Source organism: Helianthus annuus, chromosome 4 (assembly GCF_002127325.2).
Source record: "Helianthus annuus cultivar XRQ/B chromosome 4, HanXRQr2.0-SUNRISE, whole genome shotgun sequence".
NCBI classification, from domain to species: domain Eukaryota; kingdom Viridiplantae; phylum Streptophyta; class Magnoliopsida; order Asterales; family Asteraceae; genus Helianthus; species Helianthus annuus.
In genome coordinates this window covers 168749074-168771697 of record NC_035436.2, presented here as the reverse complement: position 1 = coordinate 168771697, position 22624 = coordinate 168749074, and the positions used below count along the sequence as shown (strand labels likewise).

Genomic DNA, 22624 nt, shown 5'->3' with positions numbered 1-22624 from the left:
AATAAGTGAAAAATGAATAAAATTTAATATAGATGGTGAATTATGAAAAATGATAAGTTAAATCATGGGAAGTGTTTAAAATCAAACACTTAACAAGCTTGAGGGGGGTAATATGGAAAATTGTAATTAACTAAGGGTTAATGATGTTTAACCCAAAAACACACACTCTGTGCGTGATTTGGATCGATTAAGAACAGGAGAAACAAGGGTTTACCCTTGTTCTTGCAAAACTCATCAATTAACAAGGGAATTCAATGTTAATCGACTGCATGTCTTAAATTTTCGATCTACTAAGCATACCTAGTGAAGTGGTAAGTCGAATTTCTTGATTTGGTGAATTGTAGAAAAAGGGTTTCAACCCAATCATGAGTTTGTGGTATGATTTGTGTAAATTGGATGTTAGGGTTACTCCTTAGAGTAGAAACCATGCTTGATTTTGGTTTAGTTGAAAGAAAATTTTATAAACCCACTTGATGAAAAATTAGCATGAAAGGATGATCAAGTAGAAGTAAATATGGGTAAACTTGATATATGATCTTGCTTGTAATATACTAATGCTAGATAAATTGATGTAGAATAAAAGAATTGTATGAACTAGATTGATTATCAATGATATCTAAGATGAACTAGTAGAAGTCATGCTTTGAATGCTTGTACATTATGCTTTACTAATATGATGCACACTAAGTGTTTGATGAAATGCTTAAGAGAATAAATGTGTGCAATTCTAAAAATTAGTGATAACGTTTGTCACTTGAAAATGAGAAATTTATGTAAACGATGGAGTGAAAGTGTTGGGCTAAATGAATGAATGCGATTAATGTAGGTGTGAAAGAAGAAGGCTCAAACACTAAGAAAACGGGAGACTCACAAGATCGAGGTACGTTAGTGTACACCCTATTTCTATTATGTTGTTATATGCATAATAATCTAAATCGTATTTTGTTGTTATGATAAAATTTTGATGTATGAAATCTATGGTGATTTGGAAGTGAAAGTAAGATTCCGTCATAAACGGATGGTGAGAAATGATTAAGTTACGAAAGGGAAGGCATTATACCCGGCTCTTCCTAGTTGAACCGGGTATGGAAAGTGATGTACTACGAATGAAAATCTACTCAATCCGTCTTTCTCGGATTGAGGTGTAAGTGTAAGAATATGCTCGTTCGTTATGAACGAATCGAATGAAAGTTATGCTAAAGATGCTAGTACCCGTCGCTAGCGGGTATGTTAAGAGAAGGACGTTTAGTCTCTTCATTGAGGCGAGAATGTAATGAACCGTCCAACGGTTACTAACGTAAATGAATGACGTAAAATTTTGTGCTAGAGACGAATCGATTTATTAGTTATTAGTGTTAGTGACGGAATACTAACTTATTTGTTTATGTTGAATGTAGGTAAATCCTCAATCTAGGCGGTTGGACGATTTGGAGCAAGCACATGCACACTTATTGACCATTAAGCGCTTCCGCTATTTCGTATTAATGTTTTGGGTCAAAAAGCTTGTTTTGTATAACCTTGTTAGTAGTTGCACTTTTTAACACTTGATGTTATGGTTTTTAAGTCGTGTCTAGTCGAACGGGTTGTAGAATTATTTGTTTTGATAATGGTTAAAACAGGGATATGCTCGTCTTATGGACGGGTCATGCCCAAATTTTGTTAAAAATTGTGCATTAATGATATTAGTATCGTTACCTTAAATTGTGAAAAGATTAGGCGAATTTGAAAGTCAAAATTTTAGTATCTATCCTCACCATTTTTATTAGACATAAATGAGGATGTAACAAGTTGGTATCAGAGCCCAGGTTTGAGGGATTCGAGCACAAGTAGCAGTGCTTGAACTCAAACTGACGGCTCGCTCGAAAGTGTGCTCGCTCCAAGATCGCCAATGAGGTAAAAAATTTAAGTTTCGGTAAATGTAAGTATGTATAGTGTGCTTACGATGTAAATGTTTAAGTTAAGTATGTGGAGGAGTAATAATGGGAGGTGAAACGGGAAGTTCCAGGAACCGTAGGGCTGGAACCGACCCAAAAAATGATTAAAAAGGCCTAAAACAAGTCTGCATCGAATTCAGCAAACGGGGGGCCGTTGCCGACGGGCTTCTGGCCGTCGCCGACACCCCCCTATTTTGAGCCGACGCCTCATTCAACTGCTTACGAGAAGTGTGGCCGACGCCACTTTACAGGGCCCGTCGCCGACGGGGTCCTTGGGCGTCGCCGACGGGTTGTGTAAAGGCAATCCGCTGAATTTTTTTTTTGTTTTTCACATTTAGAGTTACCGGGTTGTCCGAAAGCCTATTTAATGATTATGTAGGGTCCATATAAGGCCTAATAGATGTATGTAACCACAATTAGTGGTTACGATGGAATGGATTCGTAAGAGTTGAAAGTGATGAATCGAATGACAAGATAAGAGTTATGAAATTTAAAAGATCAAAAATTGAAATGTAAGAATGTGAATTAAGTAAATGCAGACTAATGAACTATTATATAATGAAAGGCATGTAATGGTGTTAAAAAGAACGACACGAAATAAATGATGGAATGTAGAGAATTAAAAACTTGAAATGCATGATTACAAATGTTGTAATCAAAGGTTGAAGTATGTGTTATATTGAAAGCTTGTGAATTATAATTTAAGTTCCCGTACTTCTCAGAAATGCCTATTTTATGTTCTTGTCAATTTATTAGAAGATATAATAAGTTATGTAAAGTTACGTAGATCATTGGCGATAAAGTAAAATTTATAAAAGTCGAATGTAACGTATGGAATGGCATGAAATGAGTGACGAATGTATAAAATGGAGTTGGAAACGTATGATAATATATAATGAAGGAAGTAAATGTAGACTAAAGTACTTGAATATGTGAAGGAACCTAAATTGTTAATAAATGAATATAAAAAAATGATGAGATTAGTGGTGAAAATAATTTGAAGAATGTGAGTTAGATGGAATTCGTATGAGAATTCGGATAAATGTATGCTTTGATCAGAATTATGCATTAGAGGCTAGTACCCTGTGTTTGGAATGGTGTGATACTTATGCGTATATAATGATTTGCTTTAGTATGATTAAGAGGCGAATATGTGCTAAACGTGAATCATACGAGCTTATTAGTAAAGGATATGTTGAAATTATGTTATATAGTTGCTTCGAATGAAATTTGCTATTTGTAGAATCATGGAGCATTAGCATGTGAAAGTACGTGTATGTGAATGTATATGTGCATTGTTTAGAGGATCACGTAAATTGTACATGTCATACAATACGAGTATGAAATACGTAGGATATTATTATTATGACCTACCATATTTAGATGAATACATGTTTAAAAGTTTAAAGTGTGTAAATGAGACAGTTGACTTTTTGAAAGTCAACAATATAGGGATATCATGGGATGGCCATTAGACACAATTGTTAAAGTAAAGAGTTGATGTGTTATGTACTAGATGAATTACGTGTTATGCTTGATGATAGTTTAGTTGTATGGAATTGAAATAAGATAACTATTAATGAATGTCTCATTTATATGAAATTCTACTAACGAGAGTCGATTAACGTATGAATAGAAAGAAAGTGAACAGTCGTATGTATGCTCACATAAGCTAATGATAATATGAACGTAATGATATGTAAGGATGGAAATCTTGTCAATTGACTTGAGCATGGATGGAAAAAAGGGTTGAGAGGAAGAAATAAGGTAAGCATGAACACGGACGCTAAAGGAAGGTGAATTCGCAATCACTTCGAATTTATTTACATGAAGATGTATACGTGTTTGAATATTTGAAATTAAGTGAAATGTATAAATAAATGAGAATTTGGTAATGTTAATGAAAGGTATGGAAAGGATATTAGTTCAGATGTTAGCTAAAGACGTTTTGTAAGTATGTTCGAATTGAAGGTATGTACAACACATACTACAATACTTATATACAAAAAGTACTGTGTGGTGGTTGACCTTAAAGGGTTATATTGTAGAAGTCAGTAAATAATAATTACTTACAAATGTTGGAAGTATTACATAAGAAATACGTGTAATGTAGGATACGAGCTACATGAATTAGGACACGGAATTAACTGTTAGGACCCAACACTTGAAGTTGAATGTAGAAGTTAATACGAAAACATTTCATAAGAAATGACATGGTAAATGATACGGCAGAAGAAAGAAAGGTATGGAGGAAAATGTTTGAATCTGAGAAATGGATTCAACCATGTAAGGAATGAAAGGATGGATCTATAAGCAAACACAGATCAAACCAGTAAGAGTGAGAGGTAATAAATTAAAAGTTCGAATCTGTAAGTGAAGACGGATTAAACAAGTAAGAATAAAAACTAAGTACCAAACTCAAATAAGTCATATGGGTCAAACGGCGATCGACATTTGAACCCGGTATTTAATGTTCGATTTGTCAAGTTTATTACTTATAGGTGAGCATAATGTATAGGCATGCATTGTCACAGTTTGGAAAGTATTAACCATCGCAAAGTATGAATAATGAGTCAAGGGATTTAACCCGTGCCAGGTACGTATAAAAAGATTATATTTTTAATAGGAGCTTAGGGCTCGACTAGAGAATGATGTGTCAGAATAGGATAACCGATACCCATATGTAAGAATGTATTTACAATTAGACTTCCGAAAAGTCAAACAAAGTAAATGAAGTCCTTGCAATTATGCAAGTATAAGGTACGAACGTGTACCTCGATGCGACCACAATAAGTAAGGGGGTGTTAGTATGACCTTGAAAGGTCAAACTGCGAAAGTTGACGAAATAACCAATAAAATGAAAGGATAGTATGTAAGAAATGGAATGTATGATATGTTTTAGCATGTACGTAAGAAAATTGTGAAAGAGACAATCGGCGAACAAACACCCTGTAGGACGCAAATATGAAAGGTTATGTGCTAACTATTATTTATAGATAAATATGATGGAATTCTTAGTGAGATGATAGTAATGAAGCTAGTGGGAGGATGCTCACGAGTGGGAGCATATTTCATGAATGAATGAGACCAATTCTGGTACGGAAGGTACATATAAAGACGCGGATCGATCCGACACACGGATAACTGACTTATGCATTGAAGGCGAGGTTAGTAAAATTTTTAAATCTTGATTAATGATTAAGAATCCGTAAATTTAATTGTAAGTGTGAACAAAATGAATGGTAGAATAATTACGGTATGGTATACAATGATCGACCTGTAACGGTCAACGTGAGAAGGTATGAATGTCATTAAGAGGGAGATCTAAAGGCCTTATATGAAAGTTGAGCTGAATTGGTTAAACGCTCGTATGGTGCTCGTACACAACATACCTAGTTGTTAACATAAGTAGTTCATGCAAGGAGCTAATAATAAGTGTGCGAAGGATTAAATTTGAGGCTAAACTCAAATTTGTAATTAGTTCAAGTGACGGTAGTAACCATAGAATGATGCCTTATACTTGTATTAAGTATGAAAAAGTAATTAGGAAGTGGGTAGCTTTGTATTAGTACCACTAAGTCATTAAATGTTTATAGTATACGTATAATGTTATGCTAAGCCCTCATATGAACAAGAAAGTTATTAGAAGAACGTTAGTAATGGGATAATGGGGTTTGCTCATGATTACAATAATGAATTATATCGTGCATGTTTCGTGTGCGGAATGAAATAAATCAATTTATTTATATTAATAAATGTATGAATATGTTACGCTTATTTAGAAAGATAGAAACACGCCGTAAGCATAAGCTTGTACGACCAATAGTATACATTTGGAATAAATTTCAATGAACGAACCGCTAGTGGTGACGTATGCTAGGAACTAGCATTATAAAGTGAAAAAGACACTAATAAGAGCTCTGAATCAGATTCTGACTTATATGTGATTATGAAAGTAATTTACTTGATCTAAGAACAGAGGGACAATGCGTACAAATACGTTTATGCATGAATGAAACTCTTGCCAAGATCCCGAATGCATCTAGGTTGTATTAAGCATCGTGAATGAATAGATGAAAGAGTAAGAGTAGAAGTGGTCTAGTTGGAATAAGAAAGGTTTCGGGGACGAAACCTCCTTTAAGGGGGGTAGACTTGCAACACCCCAAAAATGTTTATGTAACACCCCGAAATCATTTTTAATACGGGAATAAGTGAAAAATGAATAAAATTTAATATAGATGGTGAATTATGAAAAATGATAAGTTAAATCATGGGAAGTGTTTAAAATCAGACACTTAACAAGCTTGAGGGGGGTAATATGGAAAATTGTAATTAACTAAGGGTTAATGATGTTTAACCCAAAAACACACACTCTGTGTGTGATTTGGGATCGATCAAGAACAGGAGAAACAAGGGTTTACCCTTGTTCTTGCAAAACTCATCAATTAACAAGGGAATTCAATGTTAATTGACTGCATGTCTTAAATTTTCGATCTACTAAGCATACCTAGTGAAGTGGTAAGTCGAATTTCTTGATTTGGTGAATTGTAGAAAAAGGGTTTCAACCCAATCATGAGTTTGTGGTATGATTTGTGTAAATTGGATGTTAGGGTTACTCCCTAGAGTAGAAATCATGCTTGATTTTAGTTTAATTGAAAGAAAATTTAATAAACCCACTTGATGAAAAATTAGTATGAAAGGATGATCAAGTAGAAGTAAATATAGGTAATCTTGATATATGATCTTGCTTGTAATATACTAATGCTAGATAAATTGATGTAGAATAAAAGAATTGTATGAACTAGATTGATTATCAATGATATCTAAGATGAACTAGTAGAAGTCATGCTTTGAATGCTTGTACATTATGCTTTACTAATATGATGCACACTAAGTGTTTGATGAAATGCTTAAGAGAATAAATGTGTGTAATTCTAAAAATTAGTGATAATGTTTGTCACTTGAAAATGAGAAATTTATGTAAACGATGGAGTGAAAGTGTTGGGCTAAATGAATGAATGCGATTAATGTAGGTGTGAAAGAAGAAGGCTCAAACACTAAGAAAACGGGAGACTCACAAGATCGAGGTACGTTAGTGTACACCCTATTTCTATTATGTTGTTATATGCATAATAATCTAAATCGTATTTTGTTGTTATGATAAAATTGTGATGTATGAAATCTATGGTGATTTGGAAGTGAAAGTAAGATTCTGTCATAAATGGATGGTGAGAAATGATTAAGTTACGAAAGGGAAGGCATTATACCCGGCTTTTCCTAATCGATCCGGGTATGGAAAGTGATGTACTACGAATGAAAATCTACTCAATCCGTCTTTCTCGGATTGAGGTGTAAGTGTAAGAATATGCTCGTTCCTTATGAACGAATCGAATGAAAGTTATGCTAAAGATGCTAGTACCCGTCGCTAACGGGTATGTTAAGAGAAGGACGTTTAGTCTCTTCATTGAGGCGAGAATGTAATGAACCGTCCAACGGTTACTAATGTAAATGAATGACGTAAAATTTTGTGCTAGAGACGAATCGATTTATTAGTTATTAGTGTTAGTGACGGAATACTAACTTATTTGTTTATGTTGAATGTAGGTAAATCCTCAATCTAGGCGGTTGGACGATTTGGAGCGAGCACATGCACACTTATTGACCATTAAGCGCTTCCGCTATTTCGTATTAATGTTTTGGGTCAAAAAGCTTGTTTTGTATAACCTTGTTAGTAGTTGCACTTCTTAACACTTGATGTATGGTTTTTAAGTCGTGTCTAGTCGAACAGGTTGTAGAATTATTTGTTTTGATAATGGTTAAAACAGGGATATGCTCGTCTTATGGACGGGTCATGCCCAAATTTTGTTAAAAATTGTGCATTAATGATATTAGTATCGTTACCTTAAATTGTGAAAAGATTAGGCGAATTTGAAAGTCAAAATTTTAGTATCTATCCTCACCATTTTTATTAGACATAAATGAGGATGTAACACCGTACGCGAGCGGAACCCGAGGGATTCGCTTACGTGGGTCCCATACATACATACATAAGCATGGACTTGCTTACATACTATATTCTTATACATACACGTTCTCACTTTTCAAATTATGTATACCCTGATTCGTACACAACTAGTACAAGCTATGCGGATCATGCGATGATCAATATAATCGCGGGTGCACACGGGATTATAGTGATAGGCGTATGAGAACCCTAGAGTGTACTACTGTGTATGGTAAGACGCGGAACGTAACATGACACCGAATACGAAACGGACGTGATGTGGTCAAAGCATGGTGGATACGCCGCTGGTACTTCCTATATATAAATGTTTTCACCACGTTGCCAAACTTTTGAAAGACGTGCCATGAGAAATTCGGTGTTTTGCAGACCTTTTTGGACCTAATACAAACTTCAAACAACTCACAAACGCATTATATCCGATTATCCACGACGAGATTTCATTCTTAGCACGCTATTTTCGTCTATCCAATACTTATGCCAATCTTATACTTGCATTCATTAAGAGTAAATCGTTCACTTTTATACTCTTATTATTCTCCATTATTCCTAGTCTTTTATACGAACCCCGTTCGCAATCAAAAAGGTTTAAATGTCCGAAATCCTAGCATACCTCCTTACTTTTAAAACTACCTTTCTAGTCTTTATTCATGTACAAACACCGGTATTTTATCGTTACCTCCAAAACCGCTTTATGTAAAACGTCATACCTTCGCGTTCCTCTCAATAAAACCATTTTCTTCAAATGTGCAAATTGGTACTATTTTTAAGCTCTCCATACAAACTACCCCACTTTCTTCAAATACAAACCGTTTTGATACAAAGATCTCCTTCGTAAATATGATACATTTGTAAAACAACTCCAAATTTAGCTATTCAAAATCGTTTTACCTATGCACGTTTCACTCATGCTTATGCCTCTAAACCATTTTAGCCAAACAAATCATTTTACAAACCTAGTATGACTATTCTCCCAAGATTTCGTACTTTTCAAAACGTTTCAAAATTTCCAAGTCTCAAATTTCTACCAAAACTCTTCAAGTCTACCTCTTAAATAAATTTCCGGACGAAATTTCCTAAAGGAGGGGAGACTGTAACGCCCCGCTTCTTCGTACTTTCCATAATTAGAAAACGTTGTTTGTATTTCTATTTTCGGAAACTTGTTTCCTTTGTAATCGTATTTCGTTTCAAGCTATTGTAAATCCGAGACTTTGATCGTAATGAAATGAATTTTTTTATGGAATACTATTATTTTATATATATGCTTACACGTGTTGCAATACTCGGGTTATATGTTATCAATCTCGAATGCATACACGCGACCTATACTCGACATACCAGTATTCATAACTTATACATGCTTGTTAACTATTAAGTACGTGGTTAATTCTAATAATAATAATAATAATAATAATAATAATAATAATAATAATAATAATAATAGAATATAATAAAAAATAATAATAATAATAGTATAATATAAAAATAATAAATTAAACATCAACTTTCGTTGATTTTGATCTTTCAAATATTACTTTACAAAAAAATATATAAATAAATAAAAGGAATGCACAATGTTGTCTCATCGCAACATACATGCTGCCATAATAATTATGGCATTCTTTTAAATTGTTTCAACATCCATTAGTTATAAAATTCTAATATACATATTGTGTGCACTAATATACGTAAGCAAAAGTCTAAAAAATAAATAGAAGATATTTATGTTTGTGGTCAGCTTATGTCCGCAGCCCCTTTAAGGGTGTTTGGTTTTGTTTTTTTTTTTTTTTATGCCAATGTCTCAACTACTTGTATTAATTGCAACCCATTTAAACCCTAATCTTTTCCCTTATAAATACCACTTATAATCAGTCTCCTTACCACTTTAAAAACTCAAATCTTACTCTCAAAACACTCTAAAATAGCTGGAAATTAGACTAAAGACAGATTCGCTACAACTTACAAAAGTGAGCATATCTCACTCATTTCTTAACCTTTTCACTTGATTCTTTTTCCCACTTGCTTGGAACAACCTTAGGAACATTTCCACATGTTTTCCATGGAAAACCAAGGTTTGGAATGTCACCAAAAAGGCTCCAAAGTGGACTGCAACTTTCTGTTTTCACTTAAACTTAGTTAAACTTGAGTTATCTCATCTCAAACCTATGTCCTTATGCTCATAATCAATTGAATGGTTAGTTGGGCTTAAAAACAAGGCTGAGACAAGTAAAATCAGAGGTTAAAACCTCATAAAATTTCTGTTTTGTTTAGGGTTTAATCCACAAGTGATGTTCAAGCCTAAAGCTTGATGATTGTGTGATTTAGGATTAGCTTGGGCTATCCTACTTAAAAATCCACACATTGCTTGATGTTTTCTCTTAGATTAGTTGTTTCTTGTTCTTATATTGATATTAGTTCATGACCCTCCTTGTATGTTTTTACATCAAGTGTAGTGGTGAACCTTAAGAGGTACCTAAATGGAAGCTTGTTCTTCCTACCTCCTACATGAATTCTATGACACAATAGAGGTACCTAAATGAAGATTTATCTTCTACCTCATGCTTGACTAATGGACTAAATATTACATATAATACTTATACATATATATACTATTCAAACCCTTGATGGTGGACTTGTGTTCATTCGTCAAGATATTAGAATAATATCATCTAATACATAAGACTTGTTACGATTCTAATGAGTATATTACTCTTGAAAACATTAACCCTTGAGGTTTCATAGTGTCAAGAACAAGTACTTGGTGTTAAAGGATGATTACTTTCGAATACCTATATTCTTGTGTTTTAACTTCCTAAATCCCTAAACGAACATATTCAACACCTTCTAACCTCATCAACTTCGTCACATTGGATAATCGGAAAGCATTTGCAAATTTTGTGAGTATACGCGTAACCCCCTTTTTATGTTTACCACTTTTTGGGGTGTAACATGTTTAACTATTAAACTACACTTAAACTTATTCTTTATGCAATGCACGAAAATAATCCTTATACATGAATACAATGTTATGATACTTGATGCTTACGTGGACCATACTTATGTGATATGTTTTAGTCATTAGCTTTCACGAGCCTCCATTTGACATGTATAGCGCTATAGGAGTAACGCACCGCCCCCTTAAACTTGTGGTCATGTCGAATTAACTAAACTTTCTTGCGTAAACAGAGGATTGGCTAGAAATATTGCATGCCATGTTAGGTTGATCTTGTATAAACTAAGTTGCCATGTGGATTCGTTTTAAACTTTTATACTTATACTTATGCTTAAACTTGTATACTCGCCTTTGCTTTTGCATTTAATTGTATTTTAAACATGTTACAGGTTGAGGATTGATGATGCTACGAAAATGGATTAGCAAAGATGCCTAGATACTCATTTAGACGTTTAGGTTTAAAGTGTTGTATAAATTTTGTTACGTTATGTTGAACAATGTTGTTATTTGAATTTCTTGTAATGCTTTGACAATTTATCTATGAAATGAAAATGGTTGAATTAAATATTGTCACAATTAGTGTTATGAAGTCTCTTGCAATCTTGAACAAGTCCCACTCCGATGATTCCGCCATTGGTTGGGATGTGACATTAGAAGTCTTGGATACAACAGAAAAGCATTACTACGAACACCTTTTTTCAAGTTTTTCACATTTTTCACATTATTCAACAAATCAGAAAACAGTGCTTGTGATAAATTGTAATCAGATTTTGTTAAAATAGCATAACCCAAATACTTAATGTTCAAAGGTATCTCATTAAATGCGGTGGTCTTGGCTGAGAGACAAGTTAAAAGAGTATGAAACAAAAATTTCATTGGCGGAGGGAAGTTTGGTTTGTAGATAGTAACTTCCTTTAATTGTGCATCATACCCTCTTTCAATGAACTCTGTATGAAGTTCAAATTTTTCAAAGTTGTTCTTACCTCCCAAGTCGTCCAATGCAAATGTAGTGGAAATTGTAAAGGGAGAAATTCGTACCACACTTTCCCCGACCTTAGATGTGATGGCAACTGGATTATTATCTTCAGCCTCTATTTCAGCATTAAACCAAAATTGTCAGAGTGTTTTTGTATGAACCGGAGCATCAGCAGTAAGAATTGATTTGTATTTCGATGACGTTAAAAGGTCAATTATTGAGCGATAGCTGGTATTTTTGCTGGTTTTCTCGAAGATGGGGAGGTAGTTGTGAGGGTTTTTGATGTTCAGAGACATGATCGGAAAAGAAGGTGATTTGGGGATGAAACAGGGTTTAAGTTGGAGAGTTTTTAATATGTTGGAAACTGTTTTTAAGAATTTTGAATTCGGGACTGCAATGGTAGAACCTCGATTTAGGGATGAAACGGCTTTTATATAGAGAGAAGAAGTGAATGCTGATGTGGCAGTAGTTACAAATATTTAATGGCTAAGATCTGTCCACGTCAGAACCTCTCTTACGACAACCGATGACAGTTGTTTGGAAACCTCTGTTGGTCGTTTGGAACAGTGTGAGTCAAACAGTCGTTAGATAAATAGAAGTTATGAGAACAGATGATAACTTTCAGCAGTTATTTTATTTTTAGCTAACATCCGTCCACGTCAGAACCTATGTTGTCATAATGGATGACAGTCAGCAGTATAGTAAATCAATAGTCATTAGGATAAACAGAAATTATGACAACAGACGGTAGCCTTTAACAGTGGATGTATTTTTAGGCAAGCAGAAGTTTCAAAAACAGTTTTTTTCAATCGGTGTAACTCAACAGTCGTAAGTCTAAGATCTGTTATTAGCCCAACCACTGTTAGTATCAAATCCTCTGTTAAGCATTTTAAGATTGAATATCATCTGTTGTTCGTAAACATCTGTTGACACATAGCAGACCTTTGCATCTTCATACATTTATTCATCGGCAGATGCTCTCTTTTGTCAGACTTTAGCTACAACACACCTTTTATAACACAAAAATATACCGTAAATTTTTCCAAAAAACTGTTGTTGATAAACAAAATTATATAATAATACTTATAGCAGACATTATATAATAATACTTATTCATCATTAGCCCAACCACTGTTAGTATCAAATCCTCTGTTAAGAATTTTAAGATTGAATATCATCTGTTGTTCGTTAACATCTGTTGACCCATAGTGGACCTTTGCATCTTCAGACATTTATTCATCAGCAAATGCTCTCTTTTGTCAGACTTTAGCTACAACACACATTTTATAACACCAAAATATACCGTAAATTCTTTCAAAAAAAATGTTATTGATAAACAAAATTATATAATAATACTTATAGCAGACATTATATAATAATACTTATTCATCATTAGCCCAACCACTGTTAGTATCAAATCCTTTGTTAGGCATTTTAAAATTGAATATCATCTGTTGTTCGTTAACATCTGTTGACCTATAGCAGACCTTTGCGTCTTCATACATTTATTTATCAGCAGATGTTCTCTTTTGTCAGACTTTAGCTACAACACACCTTTTATAACACAAAAATATACCGTAAATTCTTCCAAAAAACTGTTGTTGATAAACAAAATTATATAATAATAATAATTATAGCAGACGTTATATAATAATACTTATTCATCATTAGCCCAACCACTGTTAGTATCAAATCCTCTGTTAAGAATTTTAAGATTGAATATCATCTGTTGTTCGTTAACATCTGTTGACCCATAGCAGACCTTTGCATCTTCAGACATTTATTCATCAGCAAATGCTCTCTTTTGTCAGACGTTAGCTATAACACACATTTTATAACACCAAAATATACCGTAAATTCTTCCAAAAAACTGTTATTGATAAACAAAATTATATAATAATACTGATAGCAGACGTTATATAATAATACTTATTCATCATTAGCCCAACCACTGTTAGTATCAAATCTTCTGTTAAGCATTTTAAGATTGAATATCATCTGCTGTTCGTTAACATTTGTTGACCCATAGCAGACCTTTGCATCTTCAGACATTTATTCATCAGCAAATGCTCTCTTTTGTCAGACTTTAGCTACAACACACATTTTATAACACCAAAATATACCGTAAATTCTTCCAAAAAATTGTTATTGATAAACAAAATTATATAATAATACTTATAGTAGACGTTATATAATAATACTTATTCATCATTAGCCCAACCACTGTTAGTATCAAATCTTCTGTTAAGCATTTTAAGATTGTTGGGATCTAGGGGCCATCATGATTGTGTTTGTTTGCATAAAACGAATAAGTGCAGCGGAAATGAGTAGCAAACTTTGTAAACATAATCAAAGGAAAATATAGATTGATAAACAATTGCTATTTCATTGAGTCAAAAGATTTACAATAGAAAGCAAATGATTACAGCAAGCTTACAATCTAAACTCCCCCTCAGCCTGATACACCAGAGTTGGTTGCACAAGATGAAAGGATGAATTGAGGAGAAGAACTCACTCAAAACGATCAAGTATAACAGTACAGAATACTGTCATATTTATAGGCAAACCAAACTACTGATCTACCTCAGCTGACGTCACCATGATAGTGACATCTAACGACCTAACAAACTATAAATACTGTTCTATACAAACTACTGACATGTAACATCTGATAAATAATAAAATGTAAAGCTAAGGAAAACTACTGCTTCACGTTCCACTGTTGTCGCCTTAGCACAGATGTTGAGTCTTCAGTGCTTTCCTCAAAGGTGATCAGTCTTTGGGAGGCAGTGCTTGAGTCTTCAGCAGTACTTAAGAAACAGCAGTAGATAGAGCAGTAGAGTTTGTCTTCAGCAGTTGTTAAGTAATCATCAGAGTTTGGTTTGTCAGTTGTTGTAGTTGAGCAGCACTTTAAGATCCATCAGTTGTTAGATAACCACTGTCAAGGGGAGAGCATAGGATAAACTGCTGCTTATTGATGGTCCACTGATGAGATCCGGTTTTGGCTTTTCATTATCTGTTCCTCTGTTAGGGTTCAATCCCAACAATCTCCCCCTGGAACAGATAATGCCAAAACCCTTCCTTATTCAAGACCTTTATTACTCATCAAGAGTGCCTTAGCTTGTTCTTTGAATTCAGCTTCAAAATTCTTTGCACTCTGGTCATCCTCATCCCTGCACAGTGAAAGTTCAAGGAGATCCTGCAAATCTTCCACACTTAGGCCAAGTGCTTCTTTCCTTGATATATACTTCACCTCACCATTGGCTCTAACCAAGGTCAATACGTGGGTCTTTTGATCAGACATCCACTTTAGTATTTTTAAGCCAAATGGGTTTCTTGGGAGAGATTTATTTGAAGATGAGTTGATGGATAATGGCCTGGAAAAGAAGTGCAGAGCAGTATCATGAGCTTCAGACACTCGTATGAATGCTTGTTCAATAATCTGATTGGCTGCAGCAATGTCTGCTTCAACTTCTTTGTCAATCAGCTCACTGTTTGTGACACCTGCTGATGACTTTTGGCTTACTTCTTTGACCTTTTTGGCAAGGGTTTGTAGTTTTGCCAATCTTTCTTTATCTGAAGCTATTTTCTTCATAGCTTCTTCTATCTGTTCAGCTTCTTTGTTCTTTTCTACTCCAGCAGATAGCACTTCTTTCTTTTCTTTTCTTAATTTTGTGACAAAATCTTCTGCTGTGCTGATCTGTGTTTCAAAAATTTTGACTTGCTCCTGCAGCTTTTTGTAGTCAGACTTTTTGGGAGGGTTAGAGGCTTTCAACCTCTGCTTCTCAAGTCTTTCATAAACTTCTTCAATTTGCTGCTTTGACCATTTTGCTATGGCCTCTGCAGTATCCACCTTTCCAACCACCAATTCCTGCTTCTTTCTTTTATGCTCAGAAATAAGATCAGCTATGAATTTGTTGTATTTATTCCAATTTGGAGCTGTCTTTTTCTTCCGTGGATCAAGTTTAATCTTTGTAATTCTGTCAGCTTCAAGCTTTAATGCAATGATTGGCCAGTCTCTGAACTTTGTTTCTTCAGCAGAATAGAACTTTTCTTTCATTATGTATGCAAGATATTCCTTTCTTAATTCATTTCGTTGTTCTGCTTCAGGAAATAAACTTGACACCTCTTTGTTCAATTCACTTGCATATTCTGCTATTTGTTTGACCTTGTTGAGCAGGAATTCCCTTCTTTCCAGAATGGCTTCATCGCCTTGATCCTTGCATTCAACTTTGGCTCTTGCCCTTGCTTGTCTTGCTTTTGTTTCAAGATATTCATTCATGTTTTCTAGAATTATGAAACCTATGAGAGAAGGAAATTTCCTTTTTGTAGGATCATCTATGGTGTAAAACTGCTTCATCTCATTTTTCACAGCTTCTAATTCCAATGGGTATTTAGCCGCAACAGGATCATACTTTTCATCAGTAGCCTGTGTTGTTTCTCTTTTCTTTTGAGAAGCTTTGTAGGTTGTGGTGTTGGAGTGATGAGATCAGTGGTGGATTTTTGACCAACAGTGGTTGAAACAACTGGTGTTTCATCCACTGTTGTCATTACAACTGCTGATATGTCAGCAGATGTCTTCTGCTTTTGAGCAGGGGATGGAGGATGTGATGGTGGTGGTGACTCATCATCAGGAATGAAAACCCTTCTCCTTTTTAATGGAGGGGAGGCTGGTGATGTTTTGGGTGGATCAATGGTTTGAGATTTGATGGCAGTGGTTTGTGATTGTGATTGACTAACAGCTGTTGAAACAACTGGTGTTCCAACCACTGTTGTCATTACAGCAGATGTTGTAACATCTGCTGTCTTCTGCTTCATGGCAGGAGGCAGTGGTGGTATGATTTTAGAAAATGGTTTTTGTGTTTTGGACACAGGTGGTGGTGAGACAACAGTTTTTGTAACTACTGTTTTGGTTGTGGTGATTTGTGGTAGTGTGGTGTGTGTTGAAGGTGTGTGTGTTGATGGGATGGCGGCTGTTTGGCTACTGACAGCAGTTTTTGTAACTGCTGTTGTATCAGCTGTTGAAGTTTTTGAGGTTTTGGGTTTTTCTGGTTCAAGATATATCCCATCTTCTATACCTTTCTTTTTCAGCTTGGTTTTCTCCCCCTTTTTGGCATTATCTGCCAGGGGTGTATCCATGAAGAAAATGGTAGATGGGCCTTTCTCACTCTGAGCAGTCTTTTGTATGCTAGCTTTTATAGCCTTGATGTCTGCTTGAGTGTCTTTGAACCGAGATTCCACCATGTTGGTCAGCATTTGTACTTGATTAGCATGCTTTTTAGCAGCCATTTGTTGCTGTTGTTCAATCATGGGCTGGAAGATATTCCAAAGCTCATTTACAGCAAATGCTTGTGGAGCAGGTGCTTGAGCGGGAGGAACAGTTGATTGGGCTTTTTGAGCTTCTAACAGCTGCTGCACCATATCTTTTATTTCGACAACAGAAGATTCTAGATTTTCAACTCTGGCCGTCAATTCATTGTATTTTGAATCATCACCTGAATTAACAGGATCATCTGAATCCCCACCAGCAGTGGTTGTATCAATGTGTGACTTAGGAGCTGTAGCCCAAAAGTCATCCATTGATGCCCCTTTTTCTTGGTACTGGGGACTTCTTTCTTCAGCACTCGATAATCCTTTGATGTTACCAGCAGTTAAAGATAACTCACTGGTGGTTACCGATGTTGCCATGGAAGAAATTGCCTTCAAGGGAGTCTTATTTATGTAACAACTGTCCAACTGAAGATCTGTTGATCCATCAGTTGTAGTTGCTGCTCCACTTGAACTACCACCGAGAGTTACTTGTAACTCAGAGGGTGTAACCTCCTCAGCTGTTGCTGGGTTAGCAGAGGCATGAACATCAGACCCAGTCACTTGTGGAGGTATGCTCTCAGTAATAGGTGACAGAGAGGAACTGGTTTGTGTCTGTGCCATATCAACTGCATGCAACAGGGGTATTATTGATTGTGGTAATATGATTGGTGAGGGTATGGGTGTTGAAAGAGACATGTCCTTGGGATCAGGATTGTGGAAGATGGATCCGAGTGGATACAGAGCTTCATAATTTGGTGTCCCGGTGCTTACAACCTGATCCTTTTGTGAGGATGCAGGAGGAGTTTTAGGCTGGGGTTGAGATCTTTCTTCCATCTGTTGTGAGGAAGCAACAGCAGTGGTTTCTTGTGACTTTTGTGTTGTCACTGGCATTGACTTTGGGATCTCATCTTCCAGAGTTGCCTTTGGTGTGGGTTTGGTGGGTTTTCTGGATGTTTTTCTTTTGGTCTTTTTGGTGGCAGGTGTTGGTTTCAAAGCAGTGGGTGTGCTACTTTGATCACCTGGAGCAGTGGGCTCAGCAGTGGTTGCTTGAGGATCAGTAGCAGTTTCTAAAACCTGCTCAGCCTCCTTTGTTTTTAATTTTATTGGTGCCATCATTCTCGAAAAGGTTTCTATTGTTAAACAGTTTATTTTGAATGAGACACCTTGTTTGGGCAATTCTGCATCTTTCTCAACAAATTTTTGTTCAAAATAGTAGCTTAGAAATCTTGGAAAGAGCAGAAATGCTTTATTATCAACGTTCTTTACCAAGTCATCAAATATTACCTGGGAGTAGTTATAGTTTTTATCATTTAAAATTGCATACCCCAGGCATTGGATTTTCGTTGGTATCTCATTAAAAGACGTTGTTTTATTAGAAACATACATGAGCAGTGTGTGGAATAAAAATCTGGGTGCAGAAGGGAAGTAACCCTTTTGTAGGGTATCCCTATTTGGTTGTTCTGCATAACCCCTGTTCATGAAATCCTTTACCAACTCGTCTTTTATAAATGAGGTTTTTCCATTTAAATCATCGAGTTTAAAGGTTTCAGAGATGGATTTTGGTGAGATGTTTACCTTCTTACCCTGTATCGAGGAGTTGATGGCGGCGATGATGTCTCCTTGTTTTTCAAGTGTGGCATTTTTCCAGAACTCTCTCTGGGTATCAAGGTAAATAGGAGCGTCTGCTGTTATCAAAGTTTTGTACTTTGATGCAGAAAGGATGTCAAGGATGGAGTCGAAAGTGTGGTTATCGGTAGGTTTTGTGAGTTACCTACATAGTTGTGTGGAGCTTTGTAGCGAATCTCCGGTGTTTCAGCGGCCATTTGAGTGGCATCTACTGTTGTGGAGGAAGATGATGGTTTTGATTTTGATTTCAATTTTGGTTTCGTCATTTTGGATGAAGAAGATCGAAGAGGTTTTTGGAGTTATGAGAGGGAAACTGCTATGAGAAGAGAACTTTTGGAATTCAATTCGACAGTAAAACCCTGTTTGGATTTAATCAGGGTTTTATTTAGGGAAAAAGTGATTGCTGATGTGGCAGCGGTTATTTTTGATCTGAAGGCTAAAAACTGACCACGTGTCAAACATCTGATGGAATGGTAAATAATGGAGGACAGTTGTTTTGACAACTACTGATGGATCAAGTATCAGTAGTTACAACGGTAATAAAATGAAACAGTGGATGTAACAAAGATTTTGAACATCAGTGTTTTGGAGAACAAAGGTTGACACTTTAGCAGTGGACAGACTTTAGTGAGCAGATGTTAAGGCACAACAGCACTTTAGAAACAACAGTGGTAGAAGATAAATTGGTTCAAACAACTGATAGTGCAACAGTATCTCAACTTTTGACAAACAATGTTAGCATCTGCTTGTTCAGATGTAGAAAATGATTTGTTCTTGTAAAAGTACAATCTCTTGTCTATCATCTGTTGAGTACCAGAAATGCTATTTTTAACAAAATACATTTTAGATGTATAATATCAAGATTAAAATGTCAGCAGTTATCTTCAGAAACTTTGTTCAAGGTTTTGCCATCTGTCTATTTTCTAGACAGTGGTTTAGCATTCCAGATGATGAAGACATTTCTACATGAGCTGCTCATTTTGTGTCTAATTACATGAACTAGATCATGAGTATCTCAGTAGTCTAATTCAATTTGCAATCAATTTATGATCTGTAAAAATCAAACTTGATCTTAACATGACCTTGATATGTGTGTCATTTCCTTTTGACCAGATTTAAGAATAGTAATTTCACATAAAAATAAGGAAATTACATCCTGACCAGAGATGAACTTTTACAATTAAAAAAATGAGTAAAAGTACACAATATATCATATAAAAATGAAATATATCTGGCTTTATTTAGGAAAAAAAAAACACCTTAAGAAAAATTAAAGGAAGTTTTGAAAATAATCAGAAGGATCTGACGATTTTCCAGTAAATTCATGATCATATTATTCTCAAGTTATTTTGACCATTGTTTTGGGGTCATTTACTTGTCAGTTGATTGAAAATTTCTTTTAAGCATAATCACTGGAGATGCCATTGTTATCAGAACAATTTCTGCATTGATGAATGCACACAGTTGCGTGATGATGACCACTGATGATCTAACTTTTAAATCTCAAAAGTGTTTTATGCTTATACTCTTTTGCTTTTGATTTCAAATGTTTTTGAGATAGCTACACTTTGAGATTTGTTCATTTTTCTTTTCCCTTTTTACCCTTTTTATTCATATGTTCGGAAATGCTCATTAGGAGATCATATTTTGAACATACTTTGTCCATAATCACTTTGAAGCAATGTTTTGAGAGATCTGACCATTATTTGATCATGCTTAGATCTCACATTTACCTATGATTAGGACAGTTTTGACACCTTATTTTCTCAATGTGTTTTGGACAAATTTGATTTAGTCCTTTTGAAGGATACTCAACTTGCCTTTGAGCACATGAGAGATTTTGCCTAAAGTTTTATTTCCCCCTTTTCTATGTCAGCAGTATTCTAGTGTTTCAGACGAACACAAGTTTTGCTGAACAGAGGTACATACTTTAGTGTTTATTGAAAACATCACAAATATCGAAACAACAATTGAAATCCATTTTGAAAACATCGAACAATCCCACAATTTATCAGATATTTTACAGATCTGAAAACTATGAGTGACATATGCATGAAAACACTTGTTGTGTGAGATTTGTGTGTCATATGACATCTTGGTTGATTTACAGCGTTTCTAAATAACCACTTTGACCGTGATTTACTCGTTACTCTGTTTTTTTTTTCAACTGAATGCAACCAACCTTTAGTATCAATAACTTTTGAGCTGAACTGTTATGTCAAATTGATTGTTAGATCGAATTTGACTGTCCAAGCTCTGATACCAATTGTTGGGATCTAGGGGCCATCATGATTGTGTTTGTTTGCATAAAACGAATAAGTGCAGCGGAAATGAGTAGCAAACTTTGTAAACATAATCAAAGGAAAATATAGATTGATAAACAATTGCTATTTCATTGAGTCAAAAGATTTACAATAGAAAGCAAATGATTACAGCAAGCTTACAATCTAAACTCCCCCTCAGCCTGATACACCAGAGTTGGTTGCACAAGATGAAAGGATGAATTAAGGAGAAGAACTCACTCAAAACGATCAAGTATAACAGTACAGAATACTGTCATATTTATAGGCAAACCAAACTACTGATCTACCTCAGCTGACGTCACCATGATAGTGACATCTAACGACCTAACAAACTATAAATACTGTTCTATACAAACTACTGACATGTAACATCTGATAAGTAATAAAATGTAAAGCTAAGGAAAACTACTGCTTCACGTTCCACTGTTGTAGCCTTAGCACAGATGTTGAGTCTTCAGTGCTTTCCTCAAAGGTGATCAGTCTTCGGGAGGGCAGTGCTTGAGTCTTCAGCAGTACTTAAGAAACCGCAGTAGATAGAGCAGCAGAGTTTGTCTTCAGCAGTTGTTAAGTAATCATCAGAGTTTGGTTTGTCAGTTGTTGTAGTTGAGCAGCACTTTAAGATCCATCAGTTGTTAGATAACCACTGTCAAGGGGAGAGCATAGGATAAACTGCTGCTTATTGATGGTCCACTGATGAGATCCGGTTTTGGCTTTTCATTATCTGTTCCTTTGTTAGGGTTCAATCCCAACAAAGATTGAATATCATCTGTTGTTCGTTAACATCTGTTGACCCATAGCAGACCTTTGCATCTTCGGACATTTATTCATCAGCAGATGCTCTCTTTTGTTAGACTTTAGCTACAACACACCTTTTATAACACAAAAATATACCGTAAATTCTTCCAAAAAAACTATTGTTGATAAACAAAATTATATAATAATACTTATAGCAGACGTTATATAATAATACTTATTCATCATTAGCCCAGCCACTGTTAGTATCAAATCCTCTGTTAAGCATTGTAAGATTGAATATCATCTGTTGTTCGTTAACATCTGTTGACCCATAGCAGACCTTTGCATCTTCAGACATTTATTCAACAGCAGATGCTCTATTTTGTCAAACTTTAGTCAACAGTGGTAAATCAACAGTCGTTAGAATACATAGTTGTTTCATCATCAGCAGATGTTCTCTTTTACCAAACTTTAACTACAACAGACCTTTTACAACTCCAAATATTGACTCTCAGTAATTTGCTGGAGCACAAATTCTTCAAAAAACTCCTGTCAATGATCAAATTCTAAACATTTGTTTTATCTTTGCACTCATCTGTTCACCATCAAACCAACCCTTGATACTATTAAACCTCTGTTGACTTACCAAACAGATGTTCAAACATAATTCAACATCAACATAATCTTTCACCATCAAACCAACCCTTGACACTATTAAACCTCTGTTGACTTACCAAACAGATGTTCAGACACAATTCAACATCA

At 35.1% G+C, this 22624-nt stretch overlaps 2 long non-coding RNA genes across 2 annotated transcripts; both read left to right on the top strand.

The window, feature by feature from the left end:
- The first annotated feature begins 232 nt into the window (after positions 1–232).
- On the top strand, positions 233–1696 carry LOC118491133. Its single transcript, XR_004890525.1, has 3 exons — positions 233–311; positions 827–880; positions 1398–1696. It is a non-coding gene; the product is annotated as an uncharacterized LOC118491133 (long non-coding RNA).
- Positions 1697–6416: 4720 nt separating this feature from the next.
- On the top strand, positions 6417–7670 carry LOC118491132. Its single transcript, XR_004890524.1, has 3 exons — positions 6417–6452; positions 6968–7021; positions 7539–7670. It is a non-coding gene; the product is annotated as an uncharacterized LOC118491132 (long non-coding RNA).
- The last annotated feature ends 14954 nt before the right edge of the window (positions 7671–22624 follow it).